Raw genomic sequence first — 14,303 nt, forward strand, 5'->3', positions numbered from 1 at the left:
GTAAGGGAGAAAGAAGTTTCCATCTTTCCTACAGGAAATCTGTTGGAGGCAGAGCTCATTCATCTCTTAGGGTAGACAGAAAGGCTGGCAGGAGTTACAATGAAGTGGCAATGAAAAATATGTCAGAAATGTTATTCGAGAAATGCTCAGAGACTTGGCTCACAGCCCAATTAGGATAGAACAAAGATATATATAACCTACTTAAGCTAAAGAATTCTTAATTAAGCTACTGGAAAGCCAAGGGTTTTAAAGTTCAAAGGATATGTAGACTTCTGCAAATTCCTTTCAGAGAAGGGGACAGGAGAAGGAATTCACAGGAGTGACAGACATAAATAAAATTCCCAATGAAACTTTCACATAATTGAAGCCCCCCCAAAAAGAGGAATCGAGTTTTGTATAATTTTCTTCTTTGCTTGTATGTTGGCTTATCTTTTATGATGAAGGAGGTTGCATTGAGTATTTCTTCCTAGAAAAGCACGCACACATAGTATTTATTAATAATTAAGCTTGGGTTTGAGAAGTTGTAAATAATTACATTTCTGAGTGACAATAATCCATAATTGATTTGAAGTCTTTCAAGAAATCTGCATATCTTGGACTACCCAAGTGCCAAGTGCCAAGACCACTCTTATGTGGCAAAAGCTACCCCTGGTTTCCAACTTGCATATTCAGATTTTCCTTGGTAGGGCTTGGTAGCATTCTTATGAGTTTTTACTTTTTTTTTTTTTTTTAACAAAGAATAAATAGTAATGACAATAGAAATAATAAAATCACCTCCTGCATCTTTTGGCCACCAAGGTCTACATCTGCTGCCCTCCCCTGATCCTTGAGTCCAATTCCTCTTCATCCCCACAACTGGCAGCTTATTTCAGATTCAACTCCTGGACTGTTTTAAAAGCCTCCTGCAGAATTTCCCTGCCTCCAGTTCCCTCCTGGACAGAGCCATCATATTGAATACAACACTACTTACATTATCCCCAGCCTATAGTCCATCAGTACATGAATAGCTATCCACTGCCTAAAGGATTGAGCCTGAACTGTTTCATATGTGTCTGGGGTCCTTCACCCCGTGGCACCGTCTGTCTTCCCATCATCACCTCCTGATACTCTTGCAGATGCTTTCTATGCCCCACTCTGAATTTTTTCACCACATACACACAGGCCTGTACACAGGCTCTTCCCTGCCTGGGATAACCACATAACCTTGCTTCAAGGCAAGCTAGCAATTGGCACTGTGTCAAATTCATATTAATCCAGAGAAAAGACTAAAAGCTTTGTGGGGTAAGAGCTCATCCAAATAACCATATAGCAGTTAAGCAGACCCATCTCCCAGGAAGCCACTTAGTGGCCATCTGTTGTTACACAAGCATTGCCCTTGGGAGTCTTACTCTTCTTCCCAGTCAGCTTTTCATAGCATTCCTTATGACTACAATCAGTGTTCTCCCTGGGAGAAGTTCTAATAAATACAATCTTGTAATTGTTAAGTGATGTGTTAGCATCCCATATAGAATGGCACCCTTGAAAGCCGCCCATCTGATCAACCCCCTTATCTACAATGACAAATTCTCACCCATTCTTCAAGATTTAATTAACACAGCACTTCTGTGAAGATTTCCCTACCTAACCCCCAACTCTCTCGCAGAATTAATTAATTTAATAGACACTTTAAAAGCACTATATTCCAGTGCTTTATGATTTCTACTCTAATATTATCTCATTTTTTCATTACCGCAACAACTCTACAAGCTACAGGCTATTATCTGTGCCTCATTTATAGGCATGAGCCCTGTCAGATGGCTAGTAAATGGGAGAGGTGGGACCCTAAGGCCAGCAGACAGGCTCCAGACTAGCTCTAACCCTGGCTGTTTAACTGTGTGTTTAGTTTATCTTCCACTCTTCTGCCAGAGCCTCTGATGATTACCTCTCTTATATAGCTCATCTCATCATATACTATGAGTATTTGTTTATGTGTTGGCTTCCCTGTAGATTTTGAGGTCCTTTAAAGTAGTGCTTTCCTTTACTCAGATGCATAACTTCAAGAACTTGCTTGGTCTCAGTACATAAATATCTGTAAATATTTGTTGGATCCTTAATTAATTAGTTATCATCATTGTGTTTGGATCTCTATCTTAAGAATCCAAGTGTATTAGACAACTCTTGAGTTACAATAAAGGAATACCTGAGACTGGGTAATTTATAAAGAAAAGAGGTTTAATTGGCTCACAATTCTGAAGGCTGTACAAACATGGCTCCAACATCTGCTTGGCTTCTGGTAAGGGCCTTAGGAATCCTACAATCATGGTGGAAAAGTGGGAGCAGGCATTTCACATGGCAAGAGGGGAAGCAAGTGAAATGGGGGGGGTCCCATGCTTTTTTCAACAACCGCATCTCATGTGAAATAACTGAGAGACAACTCACTTATCAAGGGAATGATGCTAAAACTATTCACAAGGGATCCACCCCCATGATCCAGTCACCTCCCACAAAGATCCACCTCCAACATTGAGAATCACATTTCAGCATGAGATTTAGAGGGGACACACCTCCAAACCATATCACCAAGAAAGGATTTCCTGCTTATACATACACTAAACGAGTTGCATTTCACATGGGGTAATTGAGAAAAACAGAGTATTTGGTCACTTAAGTCTTCAAAATTGAAGCAAATGGCTAAATTACAGTTGCTAATGTGAAATTCAATTACTATGCTGCTTACGCAACAATGGGATATTTTCCAAAGCAACATTCATAATGCAGAATATAAAAACATATTTCCAGTGTCATCAATATGATTTTTTAAATTAAAATGATTTTCTGATAGTTCCTTATAAAAGAATTGTTACAATGCAAGGATAATTAAGGACAACCAGGGATATAAAAACCTTCAAATTCAAGATTTGAAGAAATGTCAGAGGGTGTGAAACAATTAATTTTTCTCATTTGTAAATTCATTTTATGCCTTCAAGTGCAATATAAATTATTTACCAAAATTAGCTGCAATCACTTACAGGGACAAATACAAGCAGATTCACACATAAACCTGTATAGTTGCTTTATTTGCATGTAAACTGTGCTAATGTCTAATTAGAAAGGTAACTATAGAAGTAAACAATGCTTAATGTTGTAAAAAAAAAAAAAATCTTCACTCCCTCCCTTCTTCTGATTTAAAGAAGAGGTAGGGAGTGTAAAAGTGCCAGAGGCACAAGGGAAAAATAACATTCCTTTTTTGAAAACATATTCAGGAACCAGGTTTCAAAATAGAATTATGTATGACTTTATCCAGTTTCTAATTCTATGTGTTTTAGACTTGAAATAAGCACTCTTTGTGCGAAGTCTGCCCCCAGAGGCCCACACACTGTAACCTAGGAAGCTGAGCTCTTCCCCTTCCCTCTGTCTATGCTGTTCGTTCTGTGTCTCTCTTCAGACTTGAGTCATGGTCTCAGTCTTTCCATGATTCTCATGCAAAAAGACAAGGACAACTTGCTAACTAGCTGATAAAGTACCGTGAAAGGTGTTTCAAACTAACCAGCAAGGCACTCCAGTCTGTTATTTGCTAATTTGACTCTCCTGTTCTATGGGATTTCAGATGACCCTTCCTCCTTTTTTCAACCCAGAGTAGGTAGAAACAGTACCTTGTCTGGGCCTGCGTATCTGTATGCATTATTTATGTCATTGTTAGTGCATGTTGTATGTGACTACACATGCAAAGGACTTGGAATGATGGAGAATTGTCCATCTAGTATTGGGGGCAGATCTAAGAAGAGATGAAGATCCTTTCTGAAGTCAAACTGTCATTTAGTCACATTACTGCAAGACCACATCTAAAAATGACACGGGGAAATAAGCCCCACTGCACTGTGGCCAAACTCTGGAAATCTCTTGTTATAATAACAGCAATTGCCTTGTCTGTTTTTCAGGGCAATGCCCCACTTTAAGGAAATCAATGAAGATGACATTGGAGAGATTGTTTGGAGGTGAGAAACTGAAGGTGTCCAATATGTTCTAGGCAAAGCCTAATTTCCAATCTCAGATGCAAATATAGAATTCTAACCCTTATCCTAAATTACATATGCATTACTCACATGGAACTTGATTTGATGAAGATTCTGTGTTGAGTTGATAAAAAATAACTATTATTATTATTCATTCTTGCCCGTGGACCTCCACTTTCCAGAGTCATTATGCCTTTGTGTGTATGCATGAGCAGACAAACACATCCGCATAGACTCAAAATGTGTAAACATGCATAGTTTATGTTGGTGATGGGGTAGAAATCTTTTTGGTTGTTAAACTTTTCCTGGTGAATGTCATTTGCAGTATAACCTCAAGTTCAGCAAGCCCCATGCATACAAGGATGGTAGGCACGCCATGGAGCCAGTGTTAAAAGCTAAGTCAATTTATAAGCACTGCCATGCCTGTGTCTTTAACTGTGCCTGTAGCTGTAGGCTAGACTGCATTTCAATCAGTTCGAGTTCAGCTGTCTGTTTTATTACACCCAGGCCAGTAACACTTTGGGGATTTTTAGTCCCTTCAATGACAAATGTATATTCAACCACTGCTGAGAGCAGCAACCCACAATGCAGGTCACCAAAGGACAACAAACTGAGTAGGTATGTCAGAGAAATGTTCAGAAAAATATCTCCATAGGTGTCTGCAATTGCCTCTACCTTCAATCTTTTCCATCTTTGAGAAACATGTTAAAGTTGGGTTGTTTTCAAGCCTTGTAAAATATACAATCCGTGTCTCTTAAGAAGAAATATCTAGAGTGCCTAAGACATTTCTAACAAAACTATACAAATTTAACTCATTCAAATGACAGACAAAGACAGGATTTTTACACTCCCTAATGTGGTGGTTGGTTGGGTGTAATGTGTTTTAATACAAATCAAGAAAGTCTATTCACAGATGCCACTCTGAGATCTTTATTTCACAAAGCTGAAATAAATGTCCTTAAATTATACAATGCAACAGCTATGTTTAGTGCGACACTGAGAGAAATTCACCTCCATTGTGTTGTCATTTAGCCAACACATTGGGAGAAAGAGAAAAACACCTTCCAATGAGGGCAGTGTCAGGTGATTCAGAAAAGACATTGAAGGGTACCTAATGTATTTACTCTGGCACCTGTACCTGTTGTTAAGGCCTGAGCTACACTGATGTACCCAAATTATCTCTGTGAAATTATTGTATTTTATAAAGGAGGTAGGAAATTTTCATCAAGTCTCATCAATCAACAGAAAACTCTTTCTGCTGACCCCAGATCCGACTCCATCTGTTAAAAAATTCCAATTAATTTGTGCAACATGCGAATTTTATTTAACTGAAAGAAAGTCTGTGAAATTTTAATTGTTGGGCTTCAGTTGTGGCCCTCCTACCACAGAATTCCACCTTCAAATACATCTTGTTAGAGAGTTTAGTGCAACAATAACTTTTGATTTGCTTTTCTCAGTTCTTATGCCTATAATATCAGGAGCTAGTCACTTGACAACTAGTGTCAGAACATCAAGAGAATAAACGTTTTTAATGTCTGAAGTCTTTTTTCCCCCAGTAGCTTGTGACAGACATACATTTTCCTATTCTATCCTATCTCTTGAGCCTAAAAAATAAAGCAGGGTACTTTCTTTATCAGGGTTTACCTAAAGGACCACATAGTAAAAGTCATGTAACCAGACTTGTCTTAATCAAACTTGGGTAAGGATCAGCCTCCTAGGAGAACAATCAAAGATGGTTTGATTTGCTAATATAAAATTCACAATGGACAGCAAGACTATATCCAAATCAATACTCACTTAATATCACATTTGTTCCCAGCAATAAGCATTAAAAGGAGGCATTGAGTGTTAATATGTCAGAGTCCAAAATGAATGTGTCTGTGTGTGTGTGTGTGTGTGTGTGTGTAGAGAGAAGTGTTATAAATATGTATACTGGGTATGTTATTCAATATTTTCCTTTCATGTTCTTTTTGCCAGGAACCTGGCAACACTTCAAACAATTAGGGAAAGAAAAAATTATCTTTAGGGAATATCCTTCAATAATTCTGTGTACAGTTTTCCCTTTTTAAAACCTTTGCAGTGACACAGTCCTCAAAGCACCTATTACTGGAGAAGAGTGCATCTCTATTTTCGTGTATCACTATATTATTGAAAATATCATTCTTTGTTGTAAGTTCAGTTCGTTTGTTAAAGAAAACTGTGGAGCTACTGCTTTAAAAGAGTGATTGAATCTCTGAAAGCTCTGTAACATCCCATTTCGGGCTAGGATACCCCAAAAAGCATTTTTCATGAAGAAGATATGCAGAGGCTCCATTATACGACACTTTGACTTTTTTGCCCCATATTGCCCCTCATTGTTAAGTCTTCCTAGAGCCACTACCTTATTTCTTAGAAAATTCTTCTCTCCCTTACTATTACCATTTTTTCACTATGGAAAAACTCTAATAAATTAATTTGTTTCACATACTAGCAATTAATATGCCACAGGAGTCCCAGATGCTTGCTTCACGTGCAGTTTTTCAACAAGTCTTCTTGCAGCACCCACTCTGCCAGGGATTGTGCCACTCACGGAACACACACAGACAAGATCCACACAGTGTTTATCGCCTGCTGAAGCTATTGTCACATGCCCTTTGTCACTCCTAATATTTTTTGTTTTGTTTTTTGTCTGTTCTTTATTTTCCATTGATCATCCTTGCCTGGGGGTCTTCTATACTGTTAGTCTTTTCAAAGGCAACAGTGTTTACCTCCATCAATGCTATCCATTAAACTTTGCCTTGTAGTTTATTAAGCTTTGAACTTAAGTTCATTATTTTCTTCTTTCTGCTTTCTTTACATAACCTACTTTTCCTCTTTCTAACTTCTTGAGTTGGCTTCCTGATCCTTCACATTTAGTCTTTCTAATAAACATAGTCATAGGCTGAACATTTCCTCCTAAGACATCATTGATTTGCAGTCCGCAAGTTCTAGTATGTAATTGTTTTGTTTTGTGAGTCATTTAGAAGGGCATGTTTCATATTTCATCAGTTTGATTTCAATTTCTGACTTTATCAGTCAGAAAACGTCATTCATATGATACTGATTCTTTGGTATTTGATGGTACAATTTTGTGGCATAGTAAGTGATATTTTTGGATAAGCTCCATGTGTGTTTGGAAGTCCATTCTTTAACTATAGTCTGCAAAATACTATATATGTCCATTAGCTGAAGCTTGCTTACAGTTTTTATTTTAATCTCTATGGTTTTAGTAAGTTTTTACCTTACATGTTAAAATACCCCAGACACATGTCAACAAGTTCCTGTATGACTGTAGATGCAAATTTCTTCTTGAAATTCTGACAACTTCACTTCATAATATTTGTGGCTAGCTATGTACAATTGCAGAATGGTTGTGTTTTGCACAAGAATTATTCCTCTATTGTGTAATAATCATCATTATTCCTAATGTTTTTGCTTTAATGTGATATTAATATAGGTATACTACATTCCTCCCAGTACTTTTCTTGTATATATATGTAACCTCTTTTACTCTCATCCTTTTGAACTATGTTTTTGAACTGCTACTTGTAACAGCACATGGGCAACTCTTTGAGAGAATCTCTGTCCTCTAACTGGTGAGTTTTGTCTGTTTACACTTACTGTGATAGCTTTTACACTAAGGGATATGGTTGACTGTAAAAACGTAAATATTATATGGCAGTGTAGATGTAGCACAATAAAGGGAAAAAATGGGAGAAAAGGGGGAAGAAGGTGAATGTAAAATAAGCTTGGTAAGTGCTTCTTCATATTGTCTACTCAAATGGCTGAGGAGAATGGTAGCAAGAGGAGTGATGATCTTCCCTATGGATCAGCTTATGATCTTTACTATAATTCAAAACTAAAAGGAACACAGGTCCTTGCAGGGAAATGGCTGAGTGGAGTTCTGAGTAAATAAGTTATAATGTGAGACTGGAGTATCTTGTGTGCTAGAACACTTCCAAGATACATGGGCTAGGTGAAAAGGACATAAGATTCAATTTGAAGGGGTTCTTGAATGGCCAGAATTGTGTCAATTGGAGCATTGAAAAGAATAATGATTGTAGTTGTGTGAACCACTTGTCATCTATGAAAATCCGTGTCTTTATAGTGACACTCAAAAAAGAGAAAGTCAAAAAATACATTTGTTATCAATTGAGGTCACTCTTTAAGTAACTCCTTACTTTACAAAGTTGTTAAATAAAAAGAAAAAACTAAGCATTTACTCTGCTTTTCAAGCAAGAACTTTAAGATAACCAAATAGTCTCAGCTGATGAAGCAAAAGTGCTACTTTTTAGAAGAATGCCAGACAATATATTTAGAAGTAATTGTTGGATTAGAAACCATCACTTCTAAAATGAAACTTTTTATTCAGGAAAAGATTATCAATTATTATTAAGTGAATGGTTAGTGGGGAGCTAAACAGATTTTTGATACCAAAGGAGCACTACACAGTCACAAGGAAAAATAATTCTGTAAAATGAAGAGCTTGTCACCTTTAAATCATTGCTAAGGTGGACCAACAAGTTATTAATATGCTCATTAGTTTAATAAATATAAAATACATGACATCATTGATAATATAGTCTAGGCAAAAAAAAAGACTTATCTTGAATTCACAAGTTATTTATCTAGCTTCCAATTTGCAGTAAATACATGAAAAAAGGAACAATATCATCAAAACCCATAAGGTTGCAATAAGCAAATAGATGCGGGGAGATTGGCCTGGTTTCCTCAAGAAATAAGTGTCAAGGACAAAGGGGCCATTGTGGATGAAAAGAACCTTGAGGAAAAAAATAACTAGATATCATGTAAGGACTGAATTCTACTTAGGAAATTAAAATCAGCTCCAAGGAACATTTTTGTAACAGGTAAGCAAAATTTCATTATGTAACAGGTATGAAGAGATATAATGGAATGATTACTAAATGTCATAATGTTATTTTGCATACATAGGGAAATGTTTCCATTTTTAAGAAGCAATCTGAAACATGTAAATAAAATTTTAAAAATATAATAATTGTCATATAAACAGAATGCAACATGTCATTTTTCTATTATATCAATTTGCTTTGTTATAGAAGTAGCTCTCAATTCTTTAGGCAGAAAAATGGTTATTTTATGCAACTACACACAAACACACATACATACATTCTATTTATTTTCTCTTATTGATTTTCCTTAAAATTTTAACATGTATGGTAATCATCACATAATCATCATCATGTTAAGATTTCACTCATGTTTACATTTTGCTGACTTATCATTGCCATACCTTCATTTTGAATATAAAATTCTTCTTTCTGTATTTCATTCTTGGCTATTTCTTTCAGCCTTGTTGCAAGTCTAAATTTTACTGGTCTTTTTTGTCTGAAAAATTTTTTTAATCTCACACTTAAACCGTAATTTAGCTGGGTATAGAAATCTAGTTGAAAGCTATTTCTCAGAGTTCTTTGAAATCTTATTTCTCTTGTTTCTGCTTGCTTTTGTTGCCAATTGGAAATGTGAAGACAACCTAATTGCTATGAATTTCTAGGGGTTTTTTTGGTGTTCTGCTTTTTTAAATAAACTATTTGCAGATATGAAATTCCTTTTATCCTGCTAGAAATTCACTGTATGTTTTGAATCTGAAGATTGATGTCTCTCATCAATTCTGGAAAATCTTCAACCAAGAAAGTCTTTAAACTTTGAATATTACCTCTCTGCCATTCTCAATAATTTCTCCTTCTTCATCTCCTATTTACTGTGTTGAAACTTGCCATTCCGTCTTCCATGTCTCTTAACTTCTCTTTTGTATTTTTCATCTCTTTATCTTTGTGCTTAACATTGAACAAGTCCTTCAAATATATCTCATAAGTCTATTTATTTATTTATTTATTTTTGAGATGGAGTCTCGCTCTGTCGCCCAGGCTGGAGTGCAGTGGCTGGATCTCAGCTCACTGCAAGCTCTGCCTCCCGGGTTCACACCATTCTCCTGCCTCAGCCTCCCGAGTGGCTGGGACTACAGGCGCCCGCCACCTCACCCGGCTAGCTTTTTGTATTTTTTTTTTTAGTAGAGACAGGGTTTCACCGTGTTAGCCAGGATGGTCTCAATCTCCTGACCTCATGATCTGCCCATCTCGGCCTCCCAAAGTGCTGGGATTACAGACTTGAGCCACTGCGCCCAGCCTCTCATAAGTTTATTAATTTTATGTTCAGCTGTGTAACATATTGGACTTTTTATTTCAAATAGTATATTTTTAACTTCATGAAAATGTATTAATTTCCTTTTCCAACATTTCTAATACCTTTATATACACTAAACATAATTATTTGATATTTTATTTTATATTGCAATCCTTTTATCTCAAAGTCTCAATGTATAATATTCTTTATTTTTTATGCTGACTTTTGCAATTGGTGGACTATTTTATCTGGAGTTTTGAAATACTGTATTGTGAGCTCATCATTTGGATGATTGACAGGATCTTTATCAATGAAATATTTGTCTTATCATCTGGATTTTTAAAGTATTTCTCGTGATTTTTTTTTCTCTGCTAAGAGGCCCAGGACTATCAGCAGCCTAGGGTCATTTTATGTTCATCTCTTAACTTGAGGTTTCCAGACAATACAGACAATATAAATTCAGTCCTCAAATCACTGTGAAGCGATGTGTAAGTTTATTAATTTCCAGGGTTGAGTCTGAGACACACAGTCATCTTCATCATCTTTCAGAGCTAATATGTAGAACTTTTCTAAGATTATGTTTCACTAAGCACGTAGCCCTTTAAGGGTCTTGGCTTTATGATGCTATAATCTATATCAATTCCACCTCTCTTCCCTGCTAAGCCCCTATTTTTCTTATCTCTATACAAGTGTTTCTGTGACAGTAAAATACTCCAGGGTTACACAGTTTCAGCTCACACTTACTAGAGTGATTTTCATTTCCTTCTTACTTTTTGGCCACTATATCATGTTTCCTTTCAAATTCAGCTCTATATTTCAAAGAACTTTTGCTGTATTTTATCCTACGTGTCTAGATGTTAGTTGCAGGTAAGTTTTCAAATCTAGTCTGCCATATTGCCATAAATGAAAGGATTTTTTTCTTTTAAACATATATGAAAAAGATAAATTTTCCTCATTGCCTTTACCATTTTTACTTTTATTCCTGCAGGGAAAAAAATGAATTTACATATACTAACACTGAGTTTTCTTTCATGAATGTCTCCCAAGGTAAGTTATGTTCCCTTTAAGTTCTTGGTGTACAAACTTTAAAATCTGTTACTATTATTTCATTGACCTATGCTTGGAAAATAGATTTATTCCTGGAAAAGGATATAAGGCAGGGAAAGAGCTCTCTCCTTTCATTTGAAATGATCCTGGTTTTCACATGTTAAACTTTATTATTGTCAGCCTTAGTATCTTTAATATTGCTTCCTTCTCTATATCTTGAGAATTACACTTGATTTGTCTCTTATTTCTCAGATATCTTTTTCTGGGCCTATATGTCCTCCTATTCCCACCGAAAGTTAAGCCTTCTAGTCTCTTTTTATGTCAATGATCTAGGAAGCTCTTTTCCTCTCCTGATTCCACTGGTGAACCTAAATGACCGTGTCTCTTCTTACAGCTTTAGCTATCCTTCCTAATCCATTTCTACTGGACTCGCTGCCTCAGACTTGATGTTTTTATCTTTTACAGCACACATTGCACTTTACGTTCATCACGATATGTTCAAAAATCCTGCAATTTCTTTCTATAGAATATTATTGTGTCTTCCTGTTCCACTTTATAGTACCAATAAATTCTTTTTGGGGGACAAATAATCCTTTGATGCTTGAGCTTCTGATGTCCCTCCTCTCTTTTCTTCAATCTCTGCCTCATGGATACATCAATGTCCATGATTTATTACTTTCTAGATTAAATTCCCAGAATTCTAAATTTGGAATTCTTAATTCATCATTAATTACAATGTCCTCCCTTCAAATTTAGGCTTATTGAACACCCTAACACAATAATGATGTTTAAATTTCCAAACAAATAATTTAAAGGCTATTTAGTATTACTATATTTAAAAGATGTCTCCAATAGCAATCATCAGCACCAGTTTGGGCCAGATAGAAAGAAAAAAAGTACATATCATCATCTCTTCTTCTTTATGCCTCATCATAATTACACGTGCAGGATTTTTCCTCCTCATCTCCATTATATGTGCAAAATCATTTTTATTACCTTTTAACTTTATCAGATAAGCATTGTATAGGATAAAAGCAATTCCTATATCCTTGTTAGTGCCAGGAGAGTATCTGTGAGAGCCTTAGCAGAAGGAGATCCAGAAGACAAATCAATTAATACGTGTAAATTACACTTAATATTTGACCAGCACCATGGCACCAAAGGCAGAGTTCTTGTCCTAGAGGGTCCTACAACTCATTTAATGACAGGAATATGAGATGAGAAAAGGGAACTGAATAACTGCAGGAGTGTGTGTGTGTGTGTGTGAGTGTGTGTGTGTGTGATGAAGCAAATATAACTATACATGACAATCAAACACATTTTTAGATATTTAAAATATAGAAAGATAGCTTTGTTTTGATTCAAGGAACTTGAAAATTTCTAAACACTTTTTTTGTATCTCCTTTTTCTTTTCCATGATGCTTCAAAGAGGTAAAGGAAGACATTGGGTAAATTTTTTAAATTATTGTTGTGGAAATGAAGCCAAACAGGAGCCAACTATGATTTAAAAAACAAAAAAGAAACAAAAAAGAAACAAAAAAAACCCCAAAAAAACTCAGTTACTGAATTCAGATAGTATCCCATTCTTTATCAGCCATTCAAGTCAATCAAAAGTAAAATATTATTTATTTTTTCAAGATTGATTTTTAATGTGTGGATATTCTTTGAAGCCCTCTAGCTATAATTCATGCAAACACATTCAAAATATGTAATTGAAAGGCAATTGTGACCACTCTCTAGACTTCATGGCTTGTCACTGAGCTCACATTCGCAAAACCTGAGCATGTCCCAGCATCCAGAATCCACAAGATGGCATTAGCGTTCACTTTTTTCCCCCGTTTTAAAGCAGTTAATTTTATGACTGTCACTAAATTGTCTTTTTTTTAAGAAAAAGATAAATATTTTTCCTCTCCTGAGATATTTCTTAACATGATTATCAGTGATTAATTTGATATCTTTGGAAAGACTTCAAGTAAAAGAAAATGACTTGCCTATTCTTCGTATCTGTGTTTTGAAAGTTGATCACCTCATTCCTCCAATTTCTGTATCACTCCTCTTTTAGAAGACTCAGAGGCTGCACTGTCCAATACAGTCACCAGAAGCCATATGTGCTATTTAAATTTATTAAACTTAAATTTTAAAATTCAGATCTTCAGGCCAGGCACAGTGGCTCATCCTATAATCCCAGCACTTTGGGAGGCCAAGGTGGGTGGATCACTTGAGGTCAGGAGTTGGAGACCAGCCTGGTCAACATGATGAAACCCTGTCTCTATTAAAAATACAAAAATTAGCTGGGCGTGATGGCAGGCACCTGTGATCCCAGCTACTTGGGAGGCTGAGGCAGGAGAATCACTAGAACCCAGGAAGCAGAGATTTCATTGAACTGAGATTGTGCCACCGCACTCCAGCCTGGGTAACAGAGCAAGACAAGACTCCATCTCAAAAATAAATAAATAAGTAAATAAAAATAAATAAATAAATAAAATTCAGTTCTTTGGTTGCACTAGCCACATCTCATGTGCTCAACAGCTGCATGAGGCTCATGGCTACCATACTGTACAGAGCAGATATTAAACATTTGCAGGACCCCAGGAAGCTCTATTGGACAGTGCTAACTAAAGAATAATAACTCGGGGACCTGAATCTATATCCAGAAACTGATATATACAAATGATATCGCCCTGTTGATGATATCTGTCTTCGTGACATTTACATTCTGATATAAAAATAGAGATGAACAGAAAGTTGAAATTTAAATGCAAACTTTCACCCACCTCTGTGTACAGAGTGCTCTAGAAGCATTGCTGCATCCTTCAAAATATTCACATGTGGGCTGTGTGTTTAGGATGCAAACTACTTTACACAATATTGGGCATCTTCACGGCAACTATTGATGTCTTGAATTATTTTTAACTCCACTTATATTATTGAAGCTCAGTGTGCAGTCATGGCTTTCAGAAGCACAAAAACAAAATAGTAGGGCTGGAAAGGGAGCTGCAGATCATCTGATCCTGCCTTCTTGTATGATTCATTAGGCTGTAAGATCATAGAATGAGGCATGTGATGTAACAGGAAGTCCTTTGG

This window comes from Theropithecus gelada, chromosome 4 (genome assembly GCF_003255815.1).
Source record: "Theropithecus gelada isolate Dixy chromosome 4, Tgel_1.0, whole genome shotgun sequence".
Classification (NCBI taxonomy): Eukaryota; Metazoa; Chordata; class Mammalia; order Primates; family Cercopithecidae; genus Theropithecus; species Theropithecus gelada.